Here is a 17,927-nt window from a genome sequence, read left to right on the forward strand (position 1 = left end):
TTCTTACTAAAGACAATATACATTTTCAATTATAAATTATGGCAAAAAGTGTAAAGATTTCAAAATTACAGGAAAAAAACTACTACTGCTGGCTATTAATTTCTGACATCTTTCCTTCCCCTGGGCAATGTAGAATGTCTTTTGCATCAATGTCATTACCAGATCAAGGAGTACAACAGAAGCCTCAGGTACTGAAGTTTTCTCCTTTTGAACTAGAACATGCATCTTTCTTTTTCTTACAATGGAGCAGCTGATCCAGGGCATATGAGCAGACTTTGCCTGGATTTTCTTTTTAATACTCTCTGTGGGTACTTGCTTTGAAACTTACCTGGAGTCACGAAAGGAGTCTGCTGCAGGGAGAGGAATATGATCCTTGAAATCACATGAAACCGAATTTGAGGACTTGCTGCATTTCTTGACCCAGAGTAACTTGGACTGGTTATGCGTCATACCTGATCCTGCCTTCCCACAGCTCTGAAGTAAAGTGTATGAGTATTAGTAGTGGGGATGGGGAAAAGAACACCGCTTCTGAGGAAATTGCAAGCATTAGAGTTTTAAGCTATGTAAACTATCTAGCACATAGTAGGGATTCCACGAAATATTAGCTTACTGCTGAATTTTTTCTCCAGTAGATGAAGTCAGGCTTGCAATCCCGACATTTTACTCACTGGCTGCTCATTCTCTAAATTGACAAAATGAATCACATATGGTTCCCTCCAATTCCCTCCTGTCCTCTTCCTTGTTTCTACGTCACTGCTTCTCCAACTTATTTATATGATTTCAAGCCTTCAATGCCCCTCAACATTTCTAAAAAGATAAACATGCAGAGTGAATCTCTATAATTATTTTCTGAAGGAAACATCTCTTCCAGGGCGTTTTAGAAATTTACTAATAGTTTGCAGGCAAGCTCTTCCTGTTTGCTCTATCTCTGTCTTCTAGCTCTTTCTTTTCTAGTTCTATCCCTCCAATTCCTCCATTTCCTTTCTCTATAAATTCCTACTGATGGAGCTTCAGGGTCCCAAGACTGTTGGAATTATAATAATATCCTTCAGTTATTTACATTCCTTATTGCTAATCTAAAGGTCATCTTGAGAATTCAGCTATCTAAGATGCTTTCATTGCATATTTAAAAATTGCAAGCCAGCTTCATTTGATGTAATGTCAATTCAGAAAATAAATATTCAGCTACAATAGATACACTCAATTTACAATGATTTCAGTAACCTAATTCGTAAGTAAGCATGCAACTCTGAAGATCAGAAAGAAGGAGAGACGCTGTTTTACACTGTCTTTCCTATAAAGATTGTTACATAGCTCTCATCATTAATTAAAGCATATTCAATGTTAACAATTTTTCGGGTATACTTTTGCACTTTTCTGAGTCTCATACAAGTGAATAATGATGAAGCCTGACGTTTTATCCTGAATAAGTGTTCATAACTTTCAAATAATCCTTTATTAAATAACATATATAAAATATGCAAATTATAAATGTATAGCTAGTTTTTTCAAAAATGGAACACACCTGCATAATAAAAACACTGATCAAGAAATAAACTTGACCAGTACATTGCACAGTGTTCTATTAGATATATTAAGTGATTCATTCTGAAGATGTGACCTTTCACGATTGAGGGAGCTGGTTAAGCCATCTGTGTAAGGCTCTTGTCTTCATGGCTGATGCCAGGACTTGAGTCCATGGGGCAAGCAGGCAAGAAGGGAAGGTGACATAAAGTTGATAAGGGTTATGGCAAGCCAGAACTCACAGGTATAAGCTGGACCCCACAAAGGTGCCCCGGGATCTGCTGCATCAATTCTTACTCATTCCAACCTTCATGCTATGATATCTTGTGGAGAAGCTGGCACCCTTTCTCCTGGCATGAACCATCCAGATGACTCAGGAGTTAGAAAGTCTGAAGAGGAATACAGAGTGGTTGCATGTGCAATCCCTTCTGCTCCCCCACAGCAAGTAGATAAACCTGCAGATAAAGTAGTAACATGTGTGAAGTACTACAATGCCTGCCTTTACTTCTGAAAGCAGAAACCAAAATGATGCAGCTCCTCTTCTGACGTCAAATATTATGTGAAAATATGTCTTGTGGTTCACCCTATCCAAAAACACAGAGAGAAAGGAATTCTGAGAAACGCAGTTAATTACAGCTCAAGTGACATTTTACAAAGCCATGAGAACCAGTAACTTTGTTATCCTTGAGAACCACATGTGGAAAAGGGAGATAACTGGGTTGGTGCAAGGCCACTTAGAGAATGTTCTTGAATGTGTAATGGTAGTATATCAGTACAGTCTTCAATTATATTTCCATAACATTTAAATAGGATACACTTTCATATGTCATTGGCCATTCTGACATTCTATTTTCTGAAGTGCCTATTCAAGTATTTTGCTTTTGTGAGGGAGAGGGTGTGTCTTGGTCTATCACTCTTTTACGGATTTGTAGTATTTCTTCACATTTATTTGAGATACGAGTCATTTGTTGAAAAAAACATAAATATATATCTATCTCTCTCACATATCTTTTAGTATTCTCTGTGTTGCCTATTTGTTCTCTTAATAAATGTGCATGACTTTTTGACTTATATAACAAGGAGCTCTAGGTGTAATATGAAACCAAACACTTAAACCAAACACTTAATTGGAAAATAGTTCAAAATGGTGACTCCGATATATTAAAGAAAATATTTTTAATCTGTATAGACACACTTAAAATTACATGGATAAGAAATTATTATAGCTTGCATAATTATATATTTTGTAAGTAATCCTTTAGAATATTTATTTTAAAATGTGTTTAATATGATTATTAAATGGTTACCATAATATGCAGAGCAAAAGGGGAGCCTTAAGTCTTTTTTCAAAAACTAAAAATGTTTTTGTTGAAAACTATTAACTTCATAAAATGAAAACTAACGTGAGAAGAACATAATTATAAAATAAATAGTGTCACATGGTATTAAAATAACAAAACACCTATGCAATGGGTACTTTACAACATAGGTTAATCCCCTCCAGGTTACTGTTAGGAGAGCCAAAATAACATTTTGCATCTGATTTTATTTATTCAAGTTTTTACTTCTTTTCTTGCTCATGAATTTTACATTCCTTTTCCCTCTCTTTCCCCATCCTTTCCTCATCCTTTTCCTTATTTAGGTAAAAGTATCTCAGGATTTCTAATGGCCTAAAGGAAAATCCATTACTTTAACAAGCTTCATCAGGCTCTTAGTGTAAAACTCTATTAGCTTTAACACAACACATGGCAGTTTGCCCAAGGCAGTTTCCTCCAACTCAGTGCCTAGAAATACCCAGTGATTTAACTTCAGTGTTCTGAAATACCAAAGTACTTTCCCATTCCACCAACAGAATAAAGCTGACAGCTCATAAAAGCCATCTTTTGCCCTTTCTAGTTATTTTTCTAGTTAAAGTTGAGCTCCATGACCTAACTGCCATCCCTTTGCATTCTAATCTAGTATTTGAGGACAGCAATAAAGATATAGGTTGTTTCTTATGGATAATTTCCTAAAAATTGAGTGTTCTTAAGTGTGAACCTAATGTATTTCCTGAAGGACTTAAAGCCTTCTTGTTGTGGTTTATTGGTTTGCTTTAGGAAAAAAAAATTGACTTTCTAAAATAAAACAATATTAATAAAATATCTGTCCACACTGAAACTAGTAGGGAAATTGATGCCAAAATTGTTCTCATAAAGGAGGGGACTATATCCATCAACAAAATTCATCTATCAGTGTTCCCATTTGCATGAACAAGAACATTCAAAGTGACTTGGATAACAAAATGTGTAATTAAATGTTTGATTTGATAAATTCAACAATTTACTCAAGTTATGCATAGACTGGTTGGGTCACTGCCTGCTGAATAAGCCAACACAAATATTGCTGCCATAAGTTGAGACATCACTTATAACTTGAGTACAATTTGGCTGCATTGTTTGCTTCATAAAGTATTGCTTGATCCAAGAAAGTATCAATTAATATATCCTATCCCAATATATAGCTCAGTTGCAGAATGTCACAGCGCTTCAAAAAAGTAGACCCTTCTCAACCTTAAAAAATATGCAACCACTCAGCACAACCCAGCCCAATCCCCTTGAGCCTTCTTAGGTTCCCTTGAGACTTTCTTAAAGTGATTGCACCCACATTCACATTTGCCATTGTCAGAAGAGCAAAGAAATCTCTATTGTAGTTTGCAAGTGAAAGCAATCTGCTTCTCATTACACCTAGGTAACTGTATTAACATCAGAACACCGTAACCACTACCTACACTTCAGTCTGTTCAGCAGTATCTGTTCTGAGAGGTTCAAAGGTATTTGAGACATAGGAAAAACCAAAGTGTTTTCTCTACTCTCCCACACTCCGCACTCAACACAGTACTTCTCCTCCAACAGTAGATGAGTGACTTTTGTTTTTGCTCTTTCTACATATCAATCAATTTTCCCGCAAAGACCAACTGGGTGTTTTATAACTTAATTCTATTCTGACATTATCTGTCACAGTCTGCGTGGAGTTAGAGTCAAATCTGACAAGTTATGGGTTCAGTCTTCGTCTGCAAAGACGGGCCCTGCTTGAGCTGCCAGTTGTAAGTCCCAGGTTGTGACTTGTACTTCCGAACACTTTCTGGCTATAAATCAGGGGTTTCCATAACCCCTTCCTAAGATTTGATTAATTTACTAGAGCATCTCTCAGAACTCAGTGAATCACATTACTTCTATTTATCTATTTATTATAAAGGATATTATTAATACAAAGTATACAGATGAACATCTAGATGAAAAAGAAGCATAGCGTAAGGCCTAAGAGATAAGGCATGAAATTTCCATTCTCTCCCCAGGTGCACCCCCTCCAGGCACCCTTGTTCATTCAGCAGTTCAGACGCTCTTCCCAAACCCAATCTTTTTGAGTTTATATGGAGGGCTTATTTCATAGGCGTGATTGATTAAATCACGGGCCCCCTTCTCTCCCTGAAGTTCAGAAGTGGCAGTGAAATTTCCAACCCTCTAATCACACGGTTAGTTCCCCTAGAAAACAAACCCCACCTGAGGCTATCCAATAATCCTTAAAGAGTAGCTTCATTAGAGCAAAAGATGTTTCTATCATCTCCAGGAAACTCCAAGGAATTTAGGAGCTGTTTCCCAGGCAGTGGTGAGAAAGATCACATATTCGTGTTTTTAAGTAAATCATAATATTACAAACAGTAATAAGTAAAGATTGTCAATCAGGAACCAAACAATAGCTCCAATTTGCTGCCAATCATTTCAGAGATAAATGGGTGCTAAGTCACAGCTATTCTCTGGACTATCCAATGTAGTCTTTAGGCAGGGCCTGAAATCAATAAGCATCTAATTTATCTTCTCCAGACAAAATAGGTCATGTGGTCTCTCCCAGAATGAGCTGTGTGTTGTTGCTGTATGTGAGACAAAAGTACCTAAGCGTGTTGTTATTTTTTGTAAATATTCTTTCAGGTAAAGAGCAACTATGTTTTTCCTGACATCACGATCTGTTTTTGAATTCTGTTCCCTTGTCTATCCTAGTCCCCCTCTTTCATATTCTAATAATTTTTATCCATATCCTTCTTCCTCCAGTAGAATATTCTGGTTCAGAAATACTGGCTACCATTGAGCTGGCAATAACATTGTTATAGCAGGACTTCTTCCTTCACCCAATTTCCAGTGTGACTTGAGAGGTAAAAATTATAAGAATGTCCCTGAAACTTGGCAAGGGGATCACATTCACAATTAGCCTCAATTTAGCAATAAAGAATGAGGTTCAATCTACCTCCAAGGTTCCATTTGTACCATATGGAGTCCAATACAGTGTTGCAGTGGTCATGACATATACCGTGATGCCTCCTGATACTTGTACAAGAAAGCAAATCTCTTGCCCTGCAATAAACTAGATAGAAGAAAATGAAAGAAACAAATGTGTGATAAAGAAGATATAGATATGAGTAGTTTTGTCATCTCCCACCCCATCATTTTTCTCTCTTGTGGAGTAGCCCCGAGAGCACCTCTCATATCAACCTAAGACATATTGATTTTCTTGGGCATTCTTTTCAGCTCCTTTCTTCTTCTATTTTACATAATATCTTTATTTGCACATTCCAATTTTTAAAAGACCACTGCTACATTGTTGATATGTTGAATGTGATATGTCCTTATGTATATTTTTTCCTGATATTTTTATGACAGCTTGTCACTGTTGTTAGTCGCAAAAAACTACTGTCAATCTATAACTAAAGCCATTCAGAGGGGCAAAACTATCATCTTTAGCAAAATGAAAAAATAACTATTTTACAGAAGCTCTATCGGCTTAAGTGAATGATGTCACATAGAAACCCAGGAAGAAAGAAGACCAGGAAGTCTAAATATGTTAGTAAATATAAACGACCTGTGTTCAAGATCAGTGGCTTTCAACCACAGATGAGGGCAGTTTTGTCCCCCTCTTCACAGAGAGCATATGACAGTGTTTGGAAACATTATTTTTATTGTTATGGCTGGAGTGAGGATGGGATTGGCTACTTATATCTAATGGGAAGAGACCAGGAATGGGGTTGAACACACTACAATGTACAGGATACTTCTTCCCAACAAGAAAGAAGCATCCAGTACAAAATGTCACTAGTGAGACATTGAGAAATGTCTAGGCTGAGAAACTCTAGTCTCTCTCAGTGTATGTCTCCTTAAAGATTATTAGCCGTTAAAGTCAAAAAATGTGCATTTTATAAAATTTGCAAAAATAGAAATATAAAAATAAATATACAACAGTTTGAAATGCAGTAGTGATAAATTGTTATAAAATTATTAAAAATGATAAAGTAATGTGATTCTTGTAATATAAACCAAATGAATTACAGATACTGAAATCTCTAAAGGACTCATCATAAAATAACACAAATAGACTCAGCTAAAATCTTATCAGAGGAGGTAAAATAGAACAAAGGACAATATTTTATTCAAATTTCAAAAGTCAGCAAATAAATAATAAAACAGAGCAAATGGGAAATATAGAAATTAAATATCAAAAAGTGAACTTACATCAAAATATATCAATAACTACTTGAATGTAAATAGTCTACAAACCTAACTAAAAGGCAGATATTGTAGGAACTGGTAAAAACATAAGACCTTATACGTTATTCTTCGCTCTCCCCTCAAAACTCACAATTGATACCTAAGGACACAAACAAATTGAAAATAATACCAAAAAAAAAAAAAAAACCCATGCAAAAACTGTAGGTCAGAATCCTGCTGTGACTATACTAGTATTAGAGAAAATGGATGGTCAGGACCAGAAAATTACTAGAGATTTTAAAAGTAAATTTCATGACATAAAAGATCAGTTGATCAAGAGAATATAAATACTGTATGTGTGTGCGTTCAGTAACAAAGCTCTCAAGTATATGAAGCTAAATTGACAAACTTTAATCCTCTCTCTCTGCAATGAATTGTAAAAGTAGACACAAAGTGGGCAAGGATGTGGAAAATTTGAAAAAACACTATTAACCAACTTGACTTAATGAATATATATAAAACACTACACCAAACAAAAGAAGAATGCACATCCTTCTGAATTGGAAAGAAAGTTAGGAAGTATAGAAGAATAATACCAGAGAAATAGAGAAAAATGAAAATCTAGAGGTCATGAGAATTTCAAATATTTTCCTCATGAATATATATCTTTCAAGTATGTTGAAAGAATAAAAATAAATTAATGATATCATAGGGAACTGTATTGAAAAATTTGCTGTCATTAAAATATGATATAAAGTGCACTGATATAAGTATATATGAACAGATTTAGGATATTTAGAAAATATTTAGAAGAGTTACAGTAAATGTATATTAATACATTAGCAAACATTGATTTTGATGGTTTTGAACAATGGGGGCTGAGTCCTATACATTTTTGGCAAGAGGAAATAGCCTTGCTTTCCTGTTAAAGGAAAGAATATGGTTAGATTGATCCAAAGTCTCATATAGAGGCATAGTTTTAAAAAATCCAGCCAGTATTTTTGATACCTAAGGACACAAATTGAAAATAATACAAAAAAAAAAAAATGCAAAAACTATAGGTAAGAATCCTGCTGTGACTATACTAGTATTAGAGAAAATAGATGGTCAAGTGTACAGCCAGTACAGTGGCTCATGCCTGTAATTCCAACACATTGTAAGGCTGAGACAGAAGGATTGCTTCCGTCCAGGAATTTGAGGGTAGCCTGGGGAGTATGATGACCGTCCATCTCTACAAAAAATTTAAAAACTAGCCAAGCATGGTGGCACATCCTTGTGGTCCCATTTACTCGTAAGGCTGTGGCAGGAGGATCCTTTGAGCCAGGATGTGGAGGCTGCAGTGAGCTGTGTTCACTCCTCTGTATTCTAGCCTTGGTGACAGAGTAAGAACCTGTCGCAAAAAAAAAAAAAAAAAAAAAAAAAAATCACAGGGAAACAATAAAATTGGATATGCATACTACGAATTACCAATTCATTAATGTTTCATTTTAAACCAAAAATGTCATAATAAGGTCATGCTTCTTTGTTTTGTCCCAGGACTTTGAATATAAAATAATTACATATTGCTTTGAATTATTTTGCTAAACAAGACAGTAATGACAGTAATGTAATTATTTTTCTTAGTAAGAGGTCTTAGATGTGCTAACTAAGCATTTGTTGATTGAATAAATGTATTTTATCAGTGTTTATCTTGAAATTTAGAATACATAATTCCATTAGGGCCAACCATCATTTAAATCATTGTGATATTGCTATTTTAAGAACATATTAGTTTACATACTCAGTTTATTTTGAACAAATGCATAAAGTATCAGAAAAACACAAATAAACTTTCTAAATGCAACTGTTAAAAACAGAAATTACCATAGAGTATGCAATTATTAATTGCATTATAATCATGAAAAATTAAATTACGGTTTCTATTCAGTATTACATTTTCCACTTTTTGATATCAGAGATAAATCAGATTTTAAATTTAATTAGTGGCGATAAGAGTTTTGGAAGTCAATTTTTTTCAATTAAAATGAAGATTTGAAGAAATAGCAAACACAGGGCAAATTTTCTCACTGTTCTTTATTGAAAATATGCCTGTCAATAATAAAAGGAATATTTTATGACACATTGTGCCTTGCACAAATCTCCCATTTATTGTTATTTGTAATCCTCACAGTGATCCCTTATACAAATTTGGCCTATAAACACTTAAGATCAGTAGTAAAACAAAGACATTTATGTCAAATATTGACATGTGTATAGCGTGTCTATTTTATGTCTGTTTCATCACACCCTTCTGAAGGATGTATCTTTATTCAGTCATAGAAACACATGATAATACACTTCAAAGACACTTTAGAAATCATACAATCTAATCTTATATTAATTTTAAAACACAGAAAACTGAGGTTCTAGAGAAGATAAATGACTTGAACAAGGTCAGGAAGCTAATCTAGGGCAGAGCAAGGAATCATATGCAAATGTGAAAAAATGACTAACCTCTTTTATGTTGAGCAAAGAACTGTGTAAATTTTCTGGGCATGCATGACTGATTTTCAATCTGGTAACTTTGTCATAAAATTCAACAAACTTGTCAGCACCAAGTTGTTACAGATTTTACATAGCATGTTGATCACAATTCATTAATAATTTCTTTCCATTATGAATTTAAAATATAATTAAACATTGATAGTCATTATCAGGACTGAACACATGGTGTATGCATTGCATTTCTGCTGGTAAAGTCAGCATCTGAGCTGTTCTAGTGATAAAAGGGGAAAGAACAAACACAGTGAAGAGCTGACATCCATGTGATGCTGGAAATATTACATTATAAAGCTGGCTGGATATCTGAAAGTTACAGACCTAGAATTCTGCTTCTGAGTGAAAGCGACAGTTGGCTGAAGAACAGTGGACAAAGAGAATGATGAATCAAATCAGGGTTTGATATAAAGTAGAATATAGGGAGAAAGCATTTTAGTTCTTTTCTGGTAAGATTTATTTCCTTCCAGTTTTTCAGAGAGTAAAAAACTGCTTCAGAATGCTATGCACACTATTGTATCCTGTCCACTGAATTGCCTTCTTTACGCTTTTCTCTCATTTATTTCCTGTGAGACTTAGTCCTACCTCCTAGTCCTGTGCATAGTGTCCAAGCAATTGCATTTAGTTATTCTGAAAGTTTGTAAAGAAAGTTGTAGGAAATGGGGAAAAAAAGATATCATTTTCTTTCGTTGTTTCACTTCACCTGCAAGACACAAATAAAATATTTGGGTAAATATTACTCGTTTTGTTCAAAATATATTTTTCTAAAAAATGTGTAATTATGTTGTAGTATTTTTTTAGATTTATGGTGATATATAAATATAGAATTGGTTTTAGGATACTTGAATTTTATTAATGTTAGTCATTTCCTTAGATGAAAATTAAAATGAAGAACTAAAAAGTATGAGGTTGCTAAATGCTTGACATTTTATTCAAAAACTTCTAGCAAATCCTTCTGTAAAAGAAAAGTGCTTATTATGCAAAATGTTACCAAGAAACTCGTTTAAATGTATTCACTTTTCTTGTACTGCAAAGGTTGTCATCAAATATTTTAATTAATAAGTTGGATACAATAATCTAAGGTGGGCCAGGCGTGGTGGCTCACACCTGCAATCCCAAAACTTTGGGAGGCCAAGGCAAGTGGATCACAAGGTCCAGAGTTGGAGACCAGCCTGGCCAATATGGCGAGACCCTGGCTGTACGAAAAATACAAAAATTATCCGGGCATGGTAGCAGATGCCTGTAGTCCCAGCTACTCAGGAAGCTGAAGCTGGAGAACTGCTTGAACCCAAAGGTGGAGGTTGCAGTGAGTTGAGGTTGCACCACTACTCTCCAACCTGGGTGACAGAGAGACGGTCTCAAAAATAAATAAATAAATAGATAAATAAATAATAATAATAATAATAATCTAAAGGTGTTATTCAAGTTGATCACTGCTCTCACTGCAAGAAATAGATTAGTTTCCATATTTTAACCTATATCATATATGATATGTGCTAAAAAATTACAACCTAATTTTGGCTAAAACATGACGGTAACATCTTAGCAAAACACAGGCTGCAGAAAAAGTGCAAGAAGCATTATCTAGAACAAATATATGTGAACTTTTAAAAAATTAGTCACTGTCAGTAGGCCTGTAGCTATACAAGTCACATTAAGAAAAGAAAATAATTCAGTCGCTGAAATGAAATTCACATTTGATTCAAAACTTCAACGTTTTATTGATTATTGCTTTATCGTTTAAAATATGAAGAACTGGAAATTCTACATTATCCAGTGATCTGTATTTTAAAGGTGTTGTTTTACTGATATGTGACGTTTGATTCTAGGTGCCTTAAAATGTATAATATAATACTGAAACCATTCTCTACCAAAGAAACCAGACTGATGAAAAGCTATGGATTAGATCTCCCGTTATTCCCTCTACTATTCCAGAAGTACTTATAATACTAAAAGAAACAAGCACTCATTCTTAGAAAATTTTTCTAAAATTTTGTTTTATTATTTCCAAATTTTATGAATGTTGTAGCAATCACTATAGATATGAGGCAGTGTGACAGTTTGTAAGTTAATAAAAAGAAAAGAACACTGCACTAATTTGAATGTATTTAGAGATGAATAGCAAACCAGAGGGAAGAGACCATGATCATGAAAATCCTTGATGATAAACAATGAAGAACTATTTCAGGCAGTTCTTCACAGGGTGATGTATATGTGATTATTATCACTCAGTGTGAACAAGACTCCAAAACTACCAGAAGGAGAGAGGGGGTGTGGCCTACTAGCTTTTCCCAAAGTTACCCCATTATTAATCTTCTTTGTTCCTTTAAGGATGAAAACATTGTGTATGGCAGCAGGCTGAATGATCAAGCTAGATCTGGGGAACCAGATGAAGTAGGTATTTTCTTCATATATCTTTGATAAGAGATATGAAAGTAATTTTGTTGTTGCCAAGGTCACATATATATACATTTGTTTTAGATATGCAGCCATGCATTGTTTAAAAATGGAGATACGTTCAAAGAAATGTGTCAGTAGAGGATTTCATCATTGTGTGAACATCACAGAGTGTGCTTACACAAAACAAGATAATACAGCCTACGACACACTTAGGCTGTATGGTATAACTTACTGCTCCTAGGTTAGAGACCTTGACGGCTTGTTATTGTACTAAATTCTCAAGCAATTGTAGCACACTGGTAAGTATTTTTGCATCTAAACGTATCTGAACATAGAAAAGGTACAGTAAAAATACAATGCTATAATCTTGTGGGATCACTGTCATATATGTGGTCTATTGTTGACCAAAGCATCCTTATGTAGTGCATGACTATAGCTTATTAATGTTTAAAATTAATATTTGGGAATTAAATGTATACTTCATACCATGAATCATAGCAGTATACTTCTCTGAATGATACAAGCCTACTATCTTTGGGTTTAATTTGTTTTCATCCATGCTTGCTCAAAAGAAAAATTAGCATTACTTATTTCTCTGCTTTATTGAAACTGTAATTTGAGATGGAATGTCATTGTATCTCACTGATTATTATTTTTATAACTATTCTGAATGCTTTTTAAAAACCCAAATATGCATGTGCATATGTGTATATACATTTATATGTAATTCATAAATATCATCTATCTTGACATGTTTAACTTTTTTCTGCTAAAATATTCTAAAACCTAATCATGAATTTGTGTTTGAAGGTTAGCATGAAGATTTTTTTTGATGTGAAACTTTTTTTTCTTCTTTTAGCCAAACATTTGTTTGACAACAGGAAAGTTCACTTTGAAAACTAGAAAGATGAAGTGCCTAAAATTTCAATACAGCAGCGCTTTCAACATAGCATGCTGTGGCAATATAATGCATTTAAGATTAGGATTACAGAGTTGAATTTCACTTCATATTCAAATCACAATCTAACTAGAGTGATAATTACATAACCCAGTGTCCACTTCATATTCAAATCACAGTCTAACTAGAGTGATAATTACATAGCCCAGCATCTAGAATTAAAGACAAGAGTTACTCAAGGTCAACCAGTATAATGTATATATACAAGTAAATGTATGCATGAGTGTGTGCATGTGTTTATATTTTAACCCATCAGAAACTGGATTTCGTATTTTTCATAATTTTTAGAGAGTATGCATCTTAATAAGTAAAAACAACTACAGCATTTACTAACAAACGATAGCATTAATAATAAATAAACTCTCTACTAAGATTACCAGGAAACATAAGAGCAATTAGAAATAAATATAAGATAGCGCACAGGAAGAATATACACATTGTGATCAAATAGATCTGAATTAGATATCTGATTCTAATACTAAAAATGTGGGGTCATGTAGCATTAACTTAACCTCCTTGAACCTCATTTTTTTCATTTAAAAATATGGATTATAACATTCTCTCAAGATTGTTAGCAGAGCATATATCATAGGTAATAGATGGTAGATAAAAACATAGTTCGTATTTATAACCCTTAGCTAGAATTTAGAGTATCATATGAATTTAATACATAGTTGCTACAGTTATTACTAAGTTTATTACTTTTAAGTCTTTGTTAGTTGAAGGTGTCATTAACTAGCATCTATTGAGCGACATTTATTTATTTATGTATTTATTTATTTATTGAAATGGAGTCTCGCTCTTGTTGCCCAGTCTGGAGTGCAATGGCGCGATCGCTCACTGCAACCTCTACCTCCCGGTTTCAAGCAATTCTCTTGCCTCAGCCACCCGAGGAGCTGGGACTACAGGCACTCACCACCACACTCGGCTAATTTCTGTATTTTAGTGGAGACGGGGTTTCATCATGTTGAACTCCTGACCTCAGTTGATCCACCCACCTTGGCTTCCCAAAGTGCTGGGATTACAGGGATGAGCCACCATGCCCAGCCTTGAGCAACGTTAATTAAACATCTACTATATTTGTCAGAAATTCAGCTTATTACTACAGGAATAAAGTCAATAGGTTATGGTGCTCAAATTTCTCATGTTCTTAGTTCAGTTCCTCTACAATATTTGACTAAGTGTATATTGTAATAATTAAATATTCTAATAGAGACAGTATCTGTAGCACACATACCTCTAATTTTAAATAATTGCAAAGCAAATAAGAATTTATAAATAAATATATTTTTTTCATATATCAGTGAATATTCAGAAGATACTGGGTTGTGATTATAAATTTCTGTCTTTCATTTTGCAATGAAAATGAGTAATGAAACATTGGTGAATATATTGTGACCTAGAAATGCCTCTTGCAAGTTGTTATTTGAATAATTCAATATCATTAACAGTTTAAAGTTTCATTGGCTCTTTCTACTGGATAGTTGAGCTTTTCTGATTAATGGGAAAAGACTTCATGTTGCCAAGGAAAACTCAGCCAATTATAACATTTGAATTAAAAAAGTGAGTTTTATTTCAATTTTATTTCAAGTTAATCCTGATTTAAGATTTTATTTTTTTTCTATAATTAGTTTAAGTAGGTGTTTTTGGAACACACATTTAGTTATCATAATGAATAACTAAGCTTTAATAGAAGAAATTGCACAGTTTTGTTCTGGAATGACAGTTTTTAATGTCAAATTAATGATTTATATATGTATTGTGTATGCATCCTTTAACAATGGTATAAATTGAAAATTTTTGATTTTTGTATGTGAATTCTAAATTCTAAACTTTGCATGAATTTGCATTGACATTTAAATATAAAGTTTATCATATGGAATGCTCAATAGTATAAAAATAATACATTTATTTTTAGTTTTTTATGAAAACTTTATCCTTAGGATAAATAGATAATCAAAATTGTAAGAAGTGTAATTTTTGCTTTTATGCATTTCCACTAAAAATAAGGCAGTTAACATCTATCTAGTACTTATCATAGACATGGTTACTTGTGTGTTAATTTTATTATTTTCTTAATCTCAAAAGTGATACATGGATACCCAAGTAAAGTTACATGAATGCAGGTAAGCAATTTTTTAATGATCAGCAGAAAACCAACTTTAATGTGAATAAAATAAAAAGCAGTGATAAATCGGACAAAAGAGGGGGAAGACGAAATCCAGAATGACTATTACAAAAGACTCCTGACACATGACATTAAAATGGAATCCACTGATGAGTTCAACAGATTTCAAGGATTCACTACTATCGTCAAATCTGTTGCTAACCTCAGGGAACTTTTTATTTGTTTGTTTTGTTTTTTTGTCAGGGGGTGTCTTTTTCCTCTTCTGATAATTGGGTGGAATGATTTACTGCTGAAACTGAAAGAATAGAGACAGAGCAAGAAAAACACACCAGGATTTCATGTAAACAGAGAAAAAATCTGAAGAAAAAAGGCATACAAATATTTCTCTACTATCTGGATAAAAAAAGACGCTTTGTGACGGAAATGTAACAAATTAACAGATGAGGAACAGTAGCAAAATATTGCAAGAAGTATTGACACAAATATAGTTGAGTTACTCACAACATTCAGGCTACAGAAAAGTAAATAAAACTGTCAACCTGTAACTAGAGGGAATCAAACTCCATTAAATATAATGCAATGGTAGTAAAAGAAAATTAATTCAATAATAGATTATTTGTTGAAAGTGGATTATGTTAAGCATAATGCAAATTCTTTAAATATATTATAAATGTGAAAATTTAAAATTATCTAGCACATAGAAGAAATGCAAAGAATCCATCCAAGAAGGAACAAAAGAAGACAATCATGCTCTTCAACATTGCAGTTACAGTGTTAGATCACTGAGGCAGAAAACTATCAAAGATATTTGGAAGCTGAACTCAGCACTTGACCAAATGTACTTAACATACATATATAGAACTCTCCACCTAAAAACAACAGAATATATATTCTTCTCATGTTCACATAGTACATACTCTGAAATTGACCACACAATTGGCCATGAAACAATTCTCAGCAAATTAAAAAAAAAAAAAAAAAAAAATCATACCAACCACCTACTCAGATCACAGCAAAATAAAAATAGAAGTAATACTAAGAACATCAAAACCATACAATTACGTGAAACTAAACAACCTGCTCCTTAATGACTTTGGGGTAAACAATGAAATTAAGATAGAAAACAAGAAATTCTTTGAAACTAATGAGAACAAAAGTACAACTTACCAGGATACAGCTAAAGCAGTGTTAAGAGAAAAGTTTTTAGCACTAAAAGCTCACATCAAAAAGTTAGAAACATATCAAATTAACAGCCTAACATGACACCTAGTAGAACTAGAGAAACAAAAGCAAACCCACCCCAAAGCTTTGAGAAGACAAGGAATAACAAAGCATCGGGGCTCAACTGAATGAAACTGAGATCTAAAAAACAACCAAAAGTAAAAAAAATCCAGGCAGTTTTTTAAAAGTATAAATAAGATTGATAGACCACTAGAATAATAAAGAAAAGAGAGAAGATCCAACTAAACAAAATCAGAAATGTCAAAGATGACTTCATAGAAATACAAAACACCTCAAAGACTACTATGAACACCTCTATGCATATAATCTAGAAAACCTAGAAGAAATGCATAAGTTCCTGGAAATATACAACCTCCTAAGACTGAAACAAGGAGACACTGAATCCCTGAAAAGGGATTGAATGAGCTATAAAACTGATCCAGTAGCAAAAAGCACACTAACCAGAAAAGGCCCAGGACCACACAGATTCACAACTGAATTTCACCAGATTTAAAAGAAGAGCAGGTGCCATTCCTACAGAAAGTATTCCAAAAACTTGAGGATGAAGGACTCCTCCCTAACGCATTCTATGAGGCCAGCATCATTCTGATACCAAAACCTGGCAGAGGCACAACAACAAAAAAATAAAACTTTAGGCAAATATCCTTGATAAACATAGATTCAAAAATCCTCAACAAAACACTAGCAAACCAAATCCAGGAACACACCAAAAAGCCAATCCACCATGATCAAGTAGGCTTTATCCCTCGGATGCAGGTGTGGTTCAACACGTACAAATCAATAAATGTTATCCATTGCATAAAAACAACTAAAACAAAACCCACATGATCATCTCAATAGATGCAGAAAATGCTTTTGAAAAAATTCAACATCCTTTTGTGTTAAAAACCCATAACAAACTGGCACTGAAGGAACACACCTGAAAATAATAAGAGCCATCTATGACAAACTCACAGCCAACAGCATACTGAATGGGCAAAAGCTGGAAGCAGCTCTCTTAAGGACCAGAACAAGACAAGGAAGCCCACTCTCACCTCTCCTATACAAGAAAATGCTGGAAGTCCTAGCCAGAGCAGTCAGGCAAGGGAAAGAAATAAAAGGCATCCAAATAGGAAGAGAGGAAGTCAAACGATCCCTGTTTGCAGATGATATGATTCTATACTTAGAAAAACCCATAGTCTCTGCCCAAAAGTTTCTAGATCTCATAAACTTCAGAAAAATTTCAGTATACAAAATCAATGTATAAAATTTCTATACACCAACATTTCTATACATCAACATTGGTGCATTTCTATACGCCAACAATGTCTGGCCTGAAAGACAAATCAAGAATGCAATCCCATTTACATTAACCACAAAGAGAATAAAATATCTGGGAATACAGCTAACTAGGGAGGTGAAAGATCTCTACAATGAGAATTACAAAACACTGCTGAAAGAAATTATTGATAACAAACAAGTGGAAAAACATTCCATGTTCATTAATAGAAAGTACTGAGATTGTTAAAATGCCATATTTTCCAAAGCAATTTACAGATTCAATGCTATTACTGTCAAGCTACCAATGCCATTCCTACCAGAATTAGAAAAATCTATTTTAAAATTCATATGGAACCACAAAAGAGCC

General features: G+C 33.8%; 1 long non-coding RNA gene across 2 annotated transcripts in view; it reads left to right on the top strand.

Annotated features, from left to right (window-relative positions):
• Positions 1-17,927, top strand: part of LOC103882690 — a 90,628-nt gene that overhangs the window by 28,338 nt on the left and 44,363 nt on the right. For both annotated transcript variants that reach the window (XR_002520863.2, XR_002520862.2), the window contains exon 3: positions 11,904-11,966. This is a non-coding gene — a long non-coding RNA (uncharacterized LOC103882690). The remainder of the gene's footprint in view (positions 1-11,903; positions 11,967-17,927) is intronic.

This window comes from Papio anubis, chromosome 4 (genome assembly GCF_008728515.1).
Source record: "Papio anubis isolate 15944 chromosome 4, Panubis1.0, whole genome shotgun sequence".
NCBI classification, from domain to species: Eukaryota; Metazoa; Chordata; class Mammalia; order Primates; family Cercopithecidae; genus Papio; species Papio anubis.